The following is a 17,194-nucleotide window of genomic DNA, read 5'->3' as shown; positions in this document are numbered from 1 at the left end:
CCTACGGGCGCAATCTTCGTAATGATGGCAGAGCGGAGCGCTCGGCACAAGCGTCGCACATCTGGAGGCAGTAATAATGCAAAGTTAAGTGTGGGCGGTAGCGTCGAGCAACAAGGAGGTGCGGCACAGTAGGCCGGGTTTCCTCTCATAGTATCAAGGGATCGGTTGAGTGCGATGCCGCAATAAGGCCCAACCAATCTATAGCATGACTAATGATGTGCCACCGGGCAGTATCTTGCCAACATTATCCCGCCCTTTAGGAGACTCGATCGTAGTAGACCTAGAGGATCTCAAGCGTACCAGGTAGTCATGAGAACCAACGGACTCCCAAGAGCCTCTTTGGTGGCCACTAGACTACTGGGGGCTGGCACTGAACCCCTCTACTGAGCGAGCATCGCACGAGCATCGAGTGGACCAAGAACAATGGACCGGTTTGTCACAATCTAATTGGCATAGTGCAACAAATAGTTGAGATGAGGGACGCGTTCGGTCTTTGGTCTCAAAGCTTGGGCGTCGATGGAGTCATGGTGACGAGTTTCACGATTCCTGACCGAAGAGCAACGATGACAGAGTGGACCACCCAGGCGGTGGCGTGTCAAACGTTGCGGTGCACCTAATCTATTGTTTGCATCCAATGGGTGTCTGACACTATTTCAATGACGGATCTGGACATGTTGTCGGAGAGCAATTAGGACGAATTCCTTTCCTCCATAACACACTTCTGATGGAGGACCATCTCGAGGACGACGCCACGATAATGAAGAACCACCTCGAGGATGACGCGATGGGACGTCGTCAGCCATGCCGAGCAGCTCGCGCCGACGCTCGCCAACCTGGGTTTAAGTACCCCGCGTAAGAACTTTTATCTTTTTACTTATGCTCATTTTCATGTGTGTTTGTATTTTCAGATTCGTGGACTGGGCCAATGTTGTTGGGCCCCGTCCTCGTCGTTTTTACTTTTTATGTTTGTATTTTGAATTTGTAAGGAGAGGCCGAACTGCATCTCGCAACGGTTCGTCCTCTCCCACGTTCACTTGGCATCCATCCTCACTATATAAGGGGATGGCATGCCCAAGGAACACCTTGGAGTCATTGTTGAAAAGTTTATTCACAATTCGTCTCCCCCCTATCGCAGAGAGTAGTGTAGGGGGTTTGGCTAGCCCACCCCACGTCGAGATCACTCCGTGGGTAGAGCCCACGTCTCTCCCGTCGAGATCACTCCGAGGGAGACGTGTTATAGCGCACCGTCGAGATCACTCCGGTGCAAGGAAAGAGTTTCAAGAAGCCGCCGCCATCAAGAATCGAAAGAGGCCTTCGTCGAGATTACTCTAGGCGTCTTGGGAGATTCAAGAAGCGTCGCTAACACGCCATCAACCGGGGAAATCTGCTCCGCTGAGGGAGCACACCCCAGATCCATCAAGAACTACTCTTTCTTGGAGGGTTCTTGGTTGTTATAGCTCAAGAAAGCCATTTCTTGGTACCTTTTCCCACCCTTCCACCATTCCTAATCCATACCCACCCTTCTCTTCGTTCTTGATCCACCCCACCACCGTTCTTGAACATCCTCCCACATTTCTTGAATTTCCCCTCTTTCCCCTCCCCCCACATTTTCTTGATTCCTTCCCCTCGCCGCGTTTCTTGATTCTACCACGTCCCTCCCAGTTTCTTGAACTTCTTGATCCGTCCCTTCACGTTCTTGAACCCCCCCATCTCGTTCTTGATCCGTCCCTCCACGTTCTTGAACCCTCCCCATCTCATTCTTGATCCTTCCCATCTCGTTCTTGACCCGTCCCTTCCCGTTCCTGCACCTTCCCCTCTCCTTCTTGATCCGTCCCTTCACGTTCTTGACCCCCCCCATCTCGTTCTTGATCCGTCCCTCCACGTTCTTGAACCCTCCCCATCTCATTCTTGATCCTTCCCATCTCGTTCTTGAACCTTCCCATCTCGTTCTTGAACCTTCCCATCTCGTTCTTGAACCTTCCCATCTCATTCTTGATCCGTCCCTTCACGTTCTTGACCCCCCCCTTCTCGTTCTTGATCCGTCCCTTCACGTTCTTGAACCCCCCCATCTTGTTCTTGATCCGTCCCTCCACGTTCTTGAACCCTCCCCATCTCGTTCTTGATCCTTCCCATCTCGTTCTTGGTCCTTTTCCCATCTCGTTCTTGACCCTTCCCCATTACCATTCTTGAACCCTCAATTCTCCCACACTTCTTTCCTCTCGATTCTTGGCCCCTCGCCCTCGCCTCCCGCTCGACCACCCTTCCACCGCTCATCGCCCGGCGCCGACCACCCTGTAGGGCGTTCCGCTGCTGCAGGCGTCTGCGTGCCCTCGCATGCGACCACCGCGCAGTGCGTCCGCTCGCTAGTGTGCACATCGTGCTCCTCGCGCCGGCCCATGCGCGCGCACCAAAACACCTTCACGCGTGCACGTCTGCTGCCACATCCTTTGCCGTGGTGCCAAGGTCAGTTGACTTGATCACCTCCTGCGCTCATCGGTCCAACATCCGAGCAATCACGCTAGAGTCGTCTACCAATACGTTACCATCTACACCATATCACCTGCCAGAACGAGATTTGACGCCGTGGATTAGCGGGACTTAAGGTTAGTCTCGTCTCCCCACCGTTTACCAGCATTATTATCTTTTCTAGTCTCGTCTTCCACTATCGCGTCCTCTGCCATTATTTTCATTACAATTCTCGGATAGGATAGCCACCGTCGTTGAGTGTAGGAATTCTTTGAGGTTGACGGATATTCTTTGGCCTAGACGACGAACACTCCAGGGCCGTCATACGCCCCTCATTGTCTAGACGTCTAGTTGATTTCGCGGGTCATTTGGGAGTTTGATCTAGGGATCATTTTTCTCTCGTTGACCGGCACGGCCAACACCGTTATCTGCCGATTCCCTCTACTTCTCATCCGCTATTTTCCCGTGCATTGAATGACATCTCACGTCATCGCATCATAATTCTTGTGAGGTAATACGAGCCGCTCGATCCTGGCCGACATCGTATTACATCAACTTCACTCACCTTCTTATTATTTGCTATCCTTTTTTCTCTTATTCTCCATCCTATATCTTTCTTCTCCATACGTGACATCTCAGAACTGAAAAAAACTATTTAAAAAACAGATTTGAGATTTATGTGGTCCCATCATGGCATTATAGATGGCTATGATGGACCGATACAACGAATCCAAGATGAGTACCCCAATAAGAACTTCATCTTCCCCATTTACAATATAACTAAGCAAATACCTAGAATAAAATAATTTGAAAATGAAAGCAGTATGAATAGATACGAAACACAATCATACGGACGCATCACGCCGAGTTATGTGTACTTGTCGTGACCAACACAAAAATAGATATCAAAATGAGTGAGAACATATCAGGAAAGCACAAAGACACAGACCCAAATGTGCTCTACAGGGGATCTTTATTTACACTTTGGCGTGGCGATCGGGCTGGACACGACCTGGCAGTGATGTTGATGACGGCGAAGACATCTACTTTAACAATTTGTTCGCGTCTTCTATACGGGCTCTATGTATCCTCCGGAGGTCGAAAGAACTCGGCTATGAGGAGTTGGTGGTAAAGATTCTCAATGACTAAAGGAGATCAGGCCGCACACATCGTATATTGTCCTGTTTGATCATGGAGATGATGTGTGTTTGTGCGTCCCTACCAGGCCACGAAAAACCTACGCAATACCTGTCCCCTACATAGTTAGTTACCTCTTAAAGCATATTACCAGCTGGCTCGTGCCAAGTAGGAGCAATGATTGAGGGGAGTGGTCGCAGCAATCTTAGTGACACTAAAGGGATCTAGAAGGCTGAATCACAGGCGGGAGAAGGAGCTCGATAGGGAGGCAGGTTCACCAAGTTAGAAGTGGAGCTGATCTCCTGGGTAGGAGGGATTTTGATGGTGTAGGCCTTATCACCTACTCTTCTAACGATAAAAAACGGTCTGACGCTATGAGCATGTAGCTTCGTTGTAGTGCCGGAGGAATATCTATTCAGTCTAAGTCTCACCATCAAATGGTCTCCCACATCGAAGACCCCGGTCGGTGATGCAAGTTGCCAGCGTGCTTGTACAATACATTTTGACTCATCATTCTATCACGAATACGCTCATACAATAAAGAAACATGCTAGGCAAATGCAAAACCATCTTTAGTAACCCTTACATGATGATCTACGGTTGCTTAGTCAAGGGGTCGATGAGGCAGCCTGGCCATAAGCTATCTAAAAGGGACTCCCCCTAATGGTTGCATTCACCAAGGAGTTGTAACTAAAGATTTTAGATTATGTGTTTTTATGAATTTCAAAATAAACTGAGAAGAGATAACAAAATGTATGTTTTTATTTTGTTATGATGAAAGTTACAAGGACATTTTGGTAAAATGAAAAATGCCTTTGAACGTGAGCATAGAAAAGAGGTAAAATAAAAAGGGAGAAGAGGGGAGGAAAGAGGCATCAGGTTGGAAAGAAAATTGCACGCTGAACGCAAGAAAGAAGAGTCCAGAAATAGAGAAAGTCTGTTGGTGAAGAAAAAGGTTTACAAGAAATCGACAAGGAAGATAGATCAATCTCCAGTACAGCTCCAAAGATCAGATTTCTCAAGCTGATAATCAGGCTCGTTTTTCTTTTCTTTCTTTTGTTATTGATCTTTCAAAATCGTTCATCTCTCTCTCTGTGTTTTTGAAAATCAAAATTGCTCTTTTATTGATCTTTCAAAATCGTACATCTCTCTCTCTCTCTTTTTGAAAATCGAAATTTCTTCTGTCTTTATCTTTCAAAATCGTTCATCTCTCTCTGTGTATTTTTGAAAATCGAAACTGCTTTGTTATTGATCTTTCAAAATCGTTCATCTCTCTTTCTGTGTTTTTGAAAATCAAAATTTCTTCTGTCGTTATCTTTCAAAATCGTTCATCTCTCTCTGTGTGTTTTTGAAAATCGAAACTGCATTGTTATTGATTTTCAAAATCGTTCATCTCATCTCTATGTCTTTTTGAAAATCGAAATAGTTTTGTTATTGATTTTCAAAATCGTTCATCTCATCTCTCTGTCTTTTTGAAAATCGAAATTGTTCTGTTACTGTTTTTCAAAATCGCTCATCTCTCCATCTGTGGAAAATCGAGATTCATTTGTCTGCTGAAAAACGAAATTCATCTTTTGTTTATTCTTTTCTAAATCATTTGATTCATCAGTCTGTTGAAAAATCGAAATTCATCTCTTGTTATTATTTTCTGAATCATTTGGTTCATCAGTCTATTCAACAATTGAAATTCAGGACACTGTTTCTAAAATCGAAATCTCTGAACATCGTTTTTAAAATAAAATTTCAGAACATTGTTTCTAAAAATAAAATCTCAGAACATTGTTTTTAAAATTGGATTTCAGGACACTATTTCTAAAATCGAAATCTCTGAACCTCGTTTTTAAAATAAAATTTCAGAACATTGTTTCTAAAATCAAAATCTCTGAACATCGTTTTTAAATCTTTTTTCAAGAGAACAAAAATTCAGATCGACAGTTCAGAGATTGAATTTTAAATTGAATATTAAATTCTTTAAACTGAGAATCAAATCTTATAGTGAAATCTGTTGAAATTTTTGTTATCTCTCTGAAGTGTGATTTTATATCCTACATTGATAACTGTTAAAATTTCATCTTAAATTTCTGAAGTGGGGATCAAATACTATCTTCATAACTGTTTAAAATTTCAGTTTGAAATATCTGAATTGCAAAGAAAATCCTACAGTCATAACTGTTAAACTTTCTCTTTAAAATCTCTGAATCTCAAAATTGACTTCTAAAATAACTGTTGATTATGCAGATTTTAACATCCTTGTATGTGAAATCAAAAGATAAAATCGTTACTTTGAAATTTTACAATTTCAATTTTCAGAAATTTGAACTGAGTATTAAAACTCTTGACTGTTAAATCTGTGTCTTACAACTCCTTTATCTCATATTGAACTTTAAGACAGTGATTGTTGAATATTTCAACTGTTGTGAATTTCAATATCCTTACCTTGAAAATTTTATTGTCCTAAAGCTAATCCTAAATTCTGGGTTAACTTGATCCGAATTTAGAGAATATAATTCTGGTGCAGAAGTGAAAGTTTCTTGTTGAGATTGGTATTGTTTCTTAGCTAACTTCTCAGGAACGTGGAAGACATTTTGTTTCAATCATTTCAAGAGTTCTTACAGCATTTGTGAGACAAGAACTACTACCTCAACTAAAGGCGATTTTTGGAAGCTGGGAAGGACTTGAGTGGTCCAGTGGAGAAGAAGTGAAAGCAAGGATTCCTTAAAAGGAGCTAAGGGGGTTCAAGGACATTCTTGTTTTTCAATTTTATAGATAGGAGGTATCCGTGTATCCCTATTACCAGGCGGTTTTAGCTTGGGGGGCTATAAACTTGGTTAGGGACATATTATCACTCCGGTTGGATACCCCGGGACAGGAGTAAGGGATTAACCCTAACCTGTATAAAAATTATGGGTGTCCACCTCTTCCCTCTAGATAATTAGATATTAAAAAAAAAATAGTACAATAAGTAAATTAGAAAAGAGGGATTGGTCTAATTCACCCCCCCCTCTTAGACCATTCGTAGGATATAAATCCAACAATTGGTATCAGAGCCTAACTAGACATAGAAACCGTAACTGGTGTCTAGGAAAAGTTAGAATGGCTAGAGACACGGATTTTAGGCCTCCTAGTTTTGATGGAACAAATTTTCCATATTGGAAAAATAGAATGAGAAAGTTTCTCATGGGAATTAGTATTAAACTTTGGACAATAGTTAGTGAAGGATTTGATACTGATCTTGATAAGGTTGAAGAACTGAGTTTATCTCTAAACTCAAGAGCGATGAACATAATTTTGTATTGCATGGATCCATCAGAACATGAAAAGATATCATCTCTTAGCACTGCTAAAGAGTTGTGGGACAAGCTGTGTACCATCCATGAAGGTACCTCTAGGGTGAAAAAGACTAGTTTAGGAATACTAATCACAAAGTTTGAGCTTTTCAGGATGGAAGACGGTGAAACGATAAGAGATATGATGGGATGGTTTGACAAGCTGCTGAACTCGATGAGAGCTCTCGGTAAGACATTTTCTAATTTTGAAATTAACAGAAAAATTTTAAGTTATTTGACAGATGAATGGAGCATGAAAGTTACTGCAATTGAAGAATCAAAGGATCTTGAAGAAACACCAGTGGATGAGCTTGTAGGATCACTCATTACCCATGAGATGAACAAACAAAGGAGGAGACAACTGAATGTACGTGAGCATATTGGCATCAGCAATAATAAAGAAAAGGGAAAGGACATTGCTTTCAAGACTGAAGATCAGTCTACTGATGAAGAAGAGCAAATCGCAATGCGTACGAAGAAGCTCAGCAATCTGCTAAAGAAACGAGGTAAAAGACTAACGTTTGAAAGGGTTAAGACTTGTTTTAAATGCACGAAGAAAGGACACTTTATTTCGGAATGTCCTGAAATGGAGAAAAAGCCAGAAAAGGAGAAGAATGGAAAAACTCAGAAGAAGAAACTCTACAAGAGTAAAAAGAAACAAGCCTATCAAGCTACATGGAGTGAAGAATATAACGATGCTCAAACATCTTCAAGCGAACGAGATGAAGAAAATGAAGAAGTTGCTGACTATTGTCACAGGGCAAAGTCAGCCTCAAGTAAGTCAAATTTAAATTCAATAATCGATATAGATTTCTTAGATGATGATGATTTAAAGTCATATGTGTTAGAGGTTTTAGAAAAATATGCGAATGCTAAAAAGAAAACCAGAATAGAAAGAGAAGAAAAACTGAGAGTGATAGAGAGGTTTACGAAGGACTTAGAAAAACTAGAACTACAAAATTCAGAATTGAAGGAGAAGGTAGCTCTACTTGAAACAAGGAAGTCCGGAAATGATGATATTGGCATCATTGACGATAAACAAAATTTTTATTACAAATTAGAAAAGGAGAATGAAATATTGGAAAAGAAGGTCATTAGCTTAGAAAAGGAATTGATAGAAGTGAATCAGAGATTGAAGGATGTTGGTATGATTCCCAGAAACGAAAACTTGTTAGAGGAAGAGCATGAAAAATATGAAAGTAGTACGAAGATTTTAGATAAGATCCTAGGATCACAGCGACCATCATTCATCAAGGAAGGTCTAGGATACAAATCTTACAGTAGTGGCAAAGTGCAGACTTCGGCATTAGGTTTCAATATTTTCAAGAAAGGTGATGAAACAGAAAATTCATCATATAGAATGGAAAATACCTTTGTGAAAAAGGTAGAAAGTCAAAAGGAGTCAGCTAAGATACTAGATGAAGAGTCAAAGAAATTTCAAATGTCGTCATATCCTAGTAGGAACAAAAGGAATCAGTCATATGTACAATCTTATCCTGTGACAGTACAATATCATGGATATGAACCCTATCACTCTAGGTACTATTATTCAGGAAACACTAGATATTCAAGCAGATTCAAGAACGATCACTAAAAGTGGAAATCAAGCTTTGATTTTGAGGAAGAATTTGATAGGATATATAGAACTACACGTAGTGATTCTCCTTCTGTATATTGGGTATCCAAAATGAGATAAATCTAACCTACAGGGACACCATGACCAAATAAGAGGTGGTACGTGGATAGCGGATGCTCAAGGCATATGACTGAAGATCTGTCTTGGTTGACTAATATTAGAAATACAAAAGACGGAAGAGTAACTTTTGGAGACCATAAATGCGGTTAAATCCTAGGTATGGGAGATGTTGACTTAAATCATGAAGTTTTAATTCGAAATGTATTATATGTGGATGGACTTCATCATAATTTGATAAGTGTGAGTCAACTTTGCGACAGCAAGCGCAAAGTAGAGTTTACTACAAAGGAATGTAATATAATTGACACAACTATGGGTCAATTATTATATCAAGGAAAACGAGTGGGGCATATCTATGTGATTGACATAGATGAGATAAGTAGGTTAGGAATCTGTTTGATTGCAAAAGGAAATGAAAATCTCATAGATCTATGGCATCGACGATTAGGTCATATTAATCATCACCAACTCAAAAAACTTGTCAGTAAAGACCTAGTTAGGGGACTGCCAAAAACTTTAGAAGAACATGAAAGGACTTGCACCACTTGCCTAAAAGGCAAGCAAGTCAAAGAGAGTTTTAGCACTAAAAATGTTGTATCCACTAGGAGACCATTAGAGCTACTTCACATGGACTTATTTGGTCCAACTCACCCACCCAGCTTGAAAGGAAGCTCTTATTGTTTGGTTATAGTAGATGATTACACTAGGTATACTTGGGTTCATTTTTTGATTCATAAGAATCAGTCATTTATGATATTTAGGAAATATTTGTTTCAAGTTCAAAATCAGTTTGAGGTAAAAATAAGAATGATCTGAAGCGATCATGGAGGAGAATTCAGAAATAGATCTTTTATTAAATTCGGTGAAGAAAATGGAATTGTACATCAATTCTCTGCTCCAAGAACTCCACAACAAAATGGAGTGGTAGAAAGGAAAAATAGATCATTAATTGAGATGTCTAGGACTATGTTGAAGGAATATGATGTAGGTCATTTCCTTTGGGCTGAAGCTATAAATACAGCTTGTTACATTCAAAATAGAGTTCTGATTAGGACTCATATGGAAAAGACTTCATATGAATTATTAAAAGGTAGAAAACCATTAATAGGATATTTTAGGCCGTTTGGATGTAAATGCTATATATTAAATATAAATAGACAGAATCTTAGAAAATTCGATCCTACAAGTGAGGAAGGGATCATGGTAGGATACTCTGAAACATCTAAGGCATAAAGAGTATTCAACAAAAGGACATTAAAGATTGAAGAATCTATACATGTGAAATTTGTTGAATTTGATGACTTGGATGATATGAAAGATGTCGGACAGGAGAACATTGATAAAGATCCAGCTATTGTTCTTGATGAGGGGAGCAATTGTTCAAGTAATGAAGATACGAAGGATGGCGAAGAGCAAAGGATTGATCAAACTCTTGAAAAAGATGATGATAATGATGAAATTCAAGAGTTAAGGATGAGATTGGAACGTTTTAAGTTTTCCAAAAATCATTCAAGGGAGAATATTATTGGAGAACCTAGCGACAGATTACGGACTAGATCAACTTTCCGAGAAATGGCAGAGACAGCATTTACATCACAGATGGAGCCAAAGAAAATTGATGAAGCATTACATGATCCTGATTGGTAAATGCAATGCACGAGGAACTGGCACAATTCGAACGAAATGAAGTGTGGAATCTTGTACATCCCCCCAATGATAAAAATATCATTGGGACAAAATGGATATTCAAAAATAAACTAAATGATAAGGGAGAAATTATTAGAAATAAAGCCAGGTTAGTGGCTCAAGGATACGTTCAGGTTGAAGGTATTGACTATGAAGAAACCTATGCACCAGTTGCAAGGTTAGACGCTATTCGTATTCTACTGGCATTTGCAAGTGCAAATAATTTTAAACTCTTTCAAATGGATGTAAAAAGTGCATTCTTAAATGGAGAAATTAAAGAGGAGGTGTATGTAAAACAACCTCCAGGATTTGAGAATAATGAGAAACCAGAATGGGTTTATAAGTTAAATAAGGCATTATATGGCCTTAAACAAGCTCCTAGAGCTTGGTATGAAAAGTTAAGTAATTACCTATTTTCAAATGGGTATAGAAGAGGGAGCGTAGACACCACTTTGTTTATAAATAGAGTAAATGGAGAGTTAATAGTTGTTCAAATATATGTAGATGATATAATATTTGGATCTACAAACTCAAAATTATGTGAAGAATTTGCTGATATTATGAAAAAGAGAATTTGAAATGAGCCTTATGGGAGAGCTGAGTTATTTCTTAGGGCTTCAAATGATCCAAAAGAAGGATGGTTTATTCATTTGTCAAGACAAATATACAAATGAGCTTCTGAATAGATTCAACATTGCAGATGGTAAAGCCAAAGAACTCCTATTAGTCCATGTACTAAACTGGATAGTGACCTCCTGGGGACTAAAGTTGATCAACGGCTATATCGAGGAATGATTGGATCACTCCTATATCTTATAGCTAGTCGACCAGACATATTATTTAGTGTTTGCTTATGTACGAGGTTCCAAAGTGACCCTCGCGAATCGCATTTGTGAGCGGTTAAACGCATTTTAAGATACTTAAAAGGTACAAAGGATCTCGGAATATGGTATCCAAAAAATCAAGAATTAACTTTAGTGAATTACTGTGATTCTGACTTTGCAGGATGCAAAGTAGAGAGAAAAAGTACTAGTGGCACAAGTGAGTTTTTAGGGGGGTGTCTTATATCATGGACATCTAAGAAGCAAAATTCTATAGCTTTGTCAACAGCAGAGGCTGAATATATTGCTAGTGGATTATGTTGTGCTCAAACATTATGGGTGAAACAACATTTAGAGGATTATGGTGTGTTGTTAAAAAATATTCCTATTATGTGTGACAATACAAGTGCCATTAATCTGGCAAAGAATCCGATTATGCATTCAAGGGTAAAACATATTGATGTTAAACATCACTTTATTAAGGATCATATCACTAAAGGTGATATATGCCTTAAATTTATTCAAACTGAAAAACAAATTGCAGATATCTTCACAAAACCACTTAGTGAATATCTCTCTTCGAAGAGGACTAGGTATGACTGATGTGAACGAATTATGATGATTAACCATCTATAACTTTCTTGTTTTCAAAGCATAGTTTGTTCCTGTTCATGGATACAAAGTTATATTTTAATTTTTTTATTTTTTTATTCTTTTGTTTGGTTCCTGATGATTTACATGTGGCGACTTCAGTTATTATGTCTAAGCATAAACAATAGATTAAAAGTGGGCACAAATTGAGGGGGAGATAATTTTTGATTATTTCAAAAAGGGGGAGAAAAACATACATTTTATTCATTTTGTTTTGAAATTCATCAAAAAGGGGAAGATTGAAAATTTTAGATTATGTGTTTTTATGAATTTCAAAATAAACTGAGAAGAGATAACAAAATGTATGTTTTTATTTTGTTATGATGAAAGTTACAAGGACATTTTGGTAAAATGAAAAATGCCTTTGAACGTGAGCATAGAAAAGAGGTAAAATAAAAAGGGAGAAGAGGGGAGGAAAGAGGCATCGGGTTGGAAAGAAAATTGCAGGCTGAACGCAAGAAAGAAGAGTCTAGAAATAGAGAAAGTCTGTTGGTGAAGAAAAAGGTTTACAAGAAATCGACAAGGAAGATAGATCAATCTCCAGTATAGCTCCAAAGACCAGATTTCTCTAGCTGATAATGAGGCGCGTTTTTCTTTTCTTTCTTTTGTTATTGATCTTTCAAAATCGTTCATCTCTCTCTCTGTTTTTGAAAATCGAAACTGCTCTGTTATTGATCTTTCAAAATCGTTCATCTCTCTTTCTGTGTTTTTGAAAATCAAAATTTCTTTTGTCGTTATTGATGGAGGACCATCTTGAGGACGACGCCACGATGACGAAGAACCATCTCGAGGATGACGCGACGGGATGTCGTCAGCCACGCCGAGCAGCTCGCGTCGACGCTCGCCACCCGGGGTTTAAGTACCCCGCGTAAGAACTTTTATCTTTTTACTTATATTCATTTTCATGTGTGTTTGTATTTTTGGATTCGTGGACTGGGCCAATGTTGTTGGGCCGCGTCCTCGTCATTTTTACTTTTTATGTTTGTATTTTGAATTTGTAAGGGAGGCCGAACCACGTCTCGCGACGGTTCGTCCTCTCCCACGTTCACTTGGCACCCATCCTCACTATATAAGGGGATGGCATGCCCAAGGAACACCTTGGAGTCATTGTTGAAAAGTTTATTCACAATTCGTCTCCCCCCCTATCGTAGAGAGTAGTGTAGGGGGTTTGGCTAGCCCCACCCCACGTCGAGATCACTCCGTGGGTAGAGCCCACATCTCTCCCGTCGAGATCACTCTGAGGGAGACGTGTTAAAGCGCGCCGTCGAGATCACTCCAGTGCGAGGAAAGAGTTTCAAGAAGTCGCCGCCATCAAGAATCGAAAGAGGCCTTCGTCGAAATTACTCCAGGGGTCTTGGGAGATTCAAGAAGCGTCGCCGACACGTCATCAACCTGGGAAATCTGCTCCGCCGAGGGAGCACACCCCAGATCCATCAAGAACTCCTCTTTCTTGGAGGGTTCTTGGTTGTTACAGTTCAAGAAAGCCATTTCTTGGTACCTTTTTTCCACCCTTCTACCATTCCTGATCCATACCCCCCCTTCTCTTCGTTCTTGATCCACCCCACCACCGTTCTTGAACACCCTCCCACATTTCTTGAATTTCCCCTCTTTCCTCCTTTCCCCATCGTTTCTTGATTCCCAACCGCCTCGTCTTGCCTTTCTTGATCGCCCCCCCCTTTTCCCCATCGTTTCTTGATTCCCAACCGCCTCGTCTTGCCTTTCTTGATCGCCCACCCTCCTTTCCCCATCGTTTGCTGATTCCCAACCGCCTCCTCTTGCCTTTCTTGATCGCCCACCCCCCTTTCCCCATCGTTTCTTGATTCCCAACCGCCTCGTCTTGCCTTTCTTGATCGCCTACCCTCCTTTCTCCCATCGTTTCTTGATTCCCAACCGCCTCGTCTTGCCTTTCTTGATCGCCCACCCTCCTTTCCCCATCGTTTCTTGATTCCCAACCGCATCCTCTTGTCTTTCTTGATCGCCCACTTTCTTTCCCCTTGATTTCTTGATTTCTTGATTTCTTGAATTCTTGATTTCATGATTTCTTGATTTCTTGATCTCACCATATCTCCTTGATTCCCCTTCATTCTCCCCTTCGCCCTCATCTTTCTTGATGTCTTATTTCCCACCCTCTACGCCATAACCGATTACTTGGTTTTCTGCCCCACCCCCACGACTATTCCCACGATACTTGGTTCGCTGTCTTGCCCGCCCACACGTCTACGCCGTGCGCCAGCCAAGCGCGCGCCTTGTGCGCCCTCTGCTCCAACTTTTGTTGCACGCCACCCGTGGACTCAGCTCTCTGCTGGTAGTTACGACCGCACCGTCCGCACTCGGTTTTGTCCTCGCCAACGACACTCGTCCGCACGACCTGACACTAAGCATCCGCTCGACGACTTGGACGCCTTGGACTAAGCGATACAAAGGTCAGTCTCGTCTCCCCTCTATAAACTCCAGTATTATTATCTTCGACAGTCTCGTCTTCCCCTATCGCGTCCGCTACCGTGATATTCTCGAACATCATCGGATAGGACTAGCCACCTTGTCGAGCATAGGGATTCTTGTGGTAGACGGACTGTCATCCGACTTGGACGCCGAACGCTCCAGGGCTGTTAGATGCCCCTCACTTAGTAGACGTCTAGTAGGTCCAGCGGGTCATTGGGAGTTTGATATTAGGATCACTCATCTCTCATTGATCGGTACGGCCGACGTCGTTATCCGTCAAGTCCTTATCTGCTCATTCGTATTTTCTCATCATTCGGCTTACATCCCATACCTTCGCATCATAACCCTGTGACGTGAAACGCGCCGATCGATCCCGGCCGTCGTCGTATCACATTAGTTATCTTTCAAAATCGTTCATCTCTCTCTATGTGTTTTTGAAAATCAAAATTTCTTCTGTCGTTATCTTTCAAAATCGTTCATCTCTCTCTGTGTGTTTTTGAAAATCAAAACTGCTTTGTTATTGATTTTCAAAATCGTTCATCTCATCTCTCTGTCTTTTTGAAAATCGAAATTGTTTTGTTATTGATTTTCAAAATTGTTCATCTCATCTCTCTGTCTTTTTGAAAATCGAAATTGTTCTGTTATTGTTTTTCAAAATCGCTCATCTCTCCATCTGTGGAAAATCGAGATTCATTTGTCTACTGAAAAACAAAATTCATTTTTTGTTTATTCTTTTCTAAATCGTTTGATTCATCAGTCTGTTGAAAAATCGAAATTCATCTCTTGTTATTCTTTTCTGAATCATTTGATTCATTAGTCTATTGAAAAATTAAAATTCAGGACACTGTTTCTAAAATCGAAATCTCTGAACATCGTTTTTAAAATAAAATTTCAGAACATTGTTTCTAAAAATAAAATCTCAGAACATTGTTTTTAAAATTGGATTTCAGGACACTATTTCTAAAATCGAAATCTCTGAACCTCGTTTTTAAAATAAAATCTCAGAACATTGTTTCTAAAATCAAAATATCTGAACATCGTTTTTAAATCTTTTTTCAAGAGAACAAAAATTCAGATCGATAGTTCAGAGATTGAATTTTAAATTGAATATTAAATTCTTTAAACTGAGAATCAAATCTTATAGTGAAATCTGTTGAAATTTTTGTTATCTCTCTGAAGTGTGATTTTATATCCTACATTGATAACTGTTAAAATTTCATCTTAAATTTCTGAAGTGGGGATCAAATACTATCTTCATAACTGTTTAAAATTTCAGTTTGAAATCTCTGAATTGCAAAGAAAATCCTACAGTCATAACTGTTAAACTTTCTCTTTAAAATCTCTGAATCTCAAAATTGACTTCTAAAATAACTATTGATTCTGCAGATTTTAACATCCTTGTATGTGAAATCAAAAGATAAAATCGTTACTTTGGAATTTTACAATTTCAATTTTCAGAAATTTGAACTGAGTATTAAAACTCTTGACTGTTAAATCTGTGTCTTACAACTCCTTTATCTCATATTGAACTTTAAGACATTGATTGTTGAATATTTCAACTGTTGTGAATTTCAATATCCTTACCATAAAATTTTTTTGTCCTAAAGCTAATCCTAAATTCTGGGTTAACTTGATCCGAATTTAGAGAATATAATTCTGGTGCAGAAGTGAAAGTTTCTTGTTGAGATTGGTATTGTTTCTTAGCTAACTTCTTAGGAACGTGGAAGACATTTTGTTTGAATCATTTCAAGAGTTCTTACAGCATTTGTGAGACAAGAACTACTACCTCAACTAAAGGCGATTTTTGGAAGCTGGGAAGGACTTGAGTGGTCCAGTGGAGAAGAAGTGAAAGCAAGGATTCCTTAAAAGGAGCTAAGGGGGTTCAAGGACATTCTTGTTTTTCAATTTTCTAGATAGGAGGTATCCGTGTATCCCTATTACCAGGCGGTTTTAGCTTGGGGGGCTATAAACTTGGTTAGGGACATATTATCACTCCGGTTGGATACCCCGGGACAGGAGTAAGGGATTAACCCTAACCTGTATAAAAATTATGGGTGTCCACCTCTTCCCTCTAGATAATTAGATATTAAAAAACTAATAATAGTACAATAAGTAAATTAGAAAAGAGGGATTGGTCTAATTCACCCCCCCCTCTTAGACCATTCGTAGGATATAAATCCAACATTAACCTAACTATGCGGGGGGAATGATTAAGTCCTACGTTGTACGATGCTTGCCTACAAGGGATCCAAGCAGGTTACCTAGGCCATGATTGACTACCTCCATCTGACTATTGGTCTGATGGTGGTGAGCCTTTGAAACCTTAAGTTTCATACCAAGGAAACTTCACAATGTCTTCCAAAAGTAGCTACCAAAGTAGACATCTGAGTCAAACATGATCAATGTGGGCAAGCCGTGTAGACGAAATTTCTAGGAAGAGTAATTGTGCGATCTGAGTTGCGTCAGATGTCTTCTAGCAAGGTACAAAGTGAACCATCTTCCAAAATTTATGAATGATGACCATAAAAGAATCGTGTTGTCGTAAGATCCATGGAAACCCTAGGACAAAATCCATAGTGATGTCCACCCAAGTACGCTTGGACACTATCGAGGGGGGTCCAAACTGCCGCTCTTATGGGCCTGTTTCGACAAGACACATAAGCGCCACTTGGTCGTGGTAGTGCCAATGTCACACTTCAAACTCAACATGTGGAATTGATATTCTAGTATGGCTATGATCTTGTTGCGGCAAAAGTGACTGCAAAGACCTCTAACATGACATTCCCAAGTCAAGAAGTCACGTAGTCACGTGCATTGCACACACAACCTGTTTTGGTAGAACAGATATCCATCGGTGATGACGTAGTCCCTGAGCTAACGGGACAGTCCTCTCTAGATCTTTGGGACAATGGACCCAGAGTCAGGGCAGCTAGTATATCCTTCTAGATTCTGCTGAATTTATGGTCTTT

This window comes from Wolffia australiana, chromosome 9, assembly GCF_029677425.1.
Source record: "Wolffia australiana isolate 7733 chromosome 9, ASM2967742v1".
NCBI classification, from domain to species: domain Eukaryota; kingdom Viridiplantae; phylum Streptophyta; class Magnoliopsida; order Alismatales; family Araceae; genus Wolffia; species Wolffia australiana.
This window is presented reverse-complemented; position numbering follows the sequence as displayed.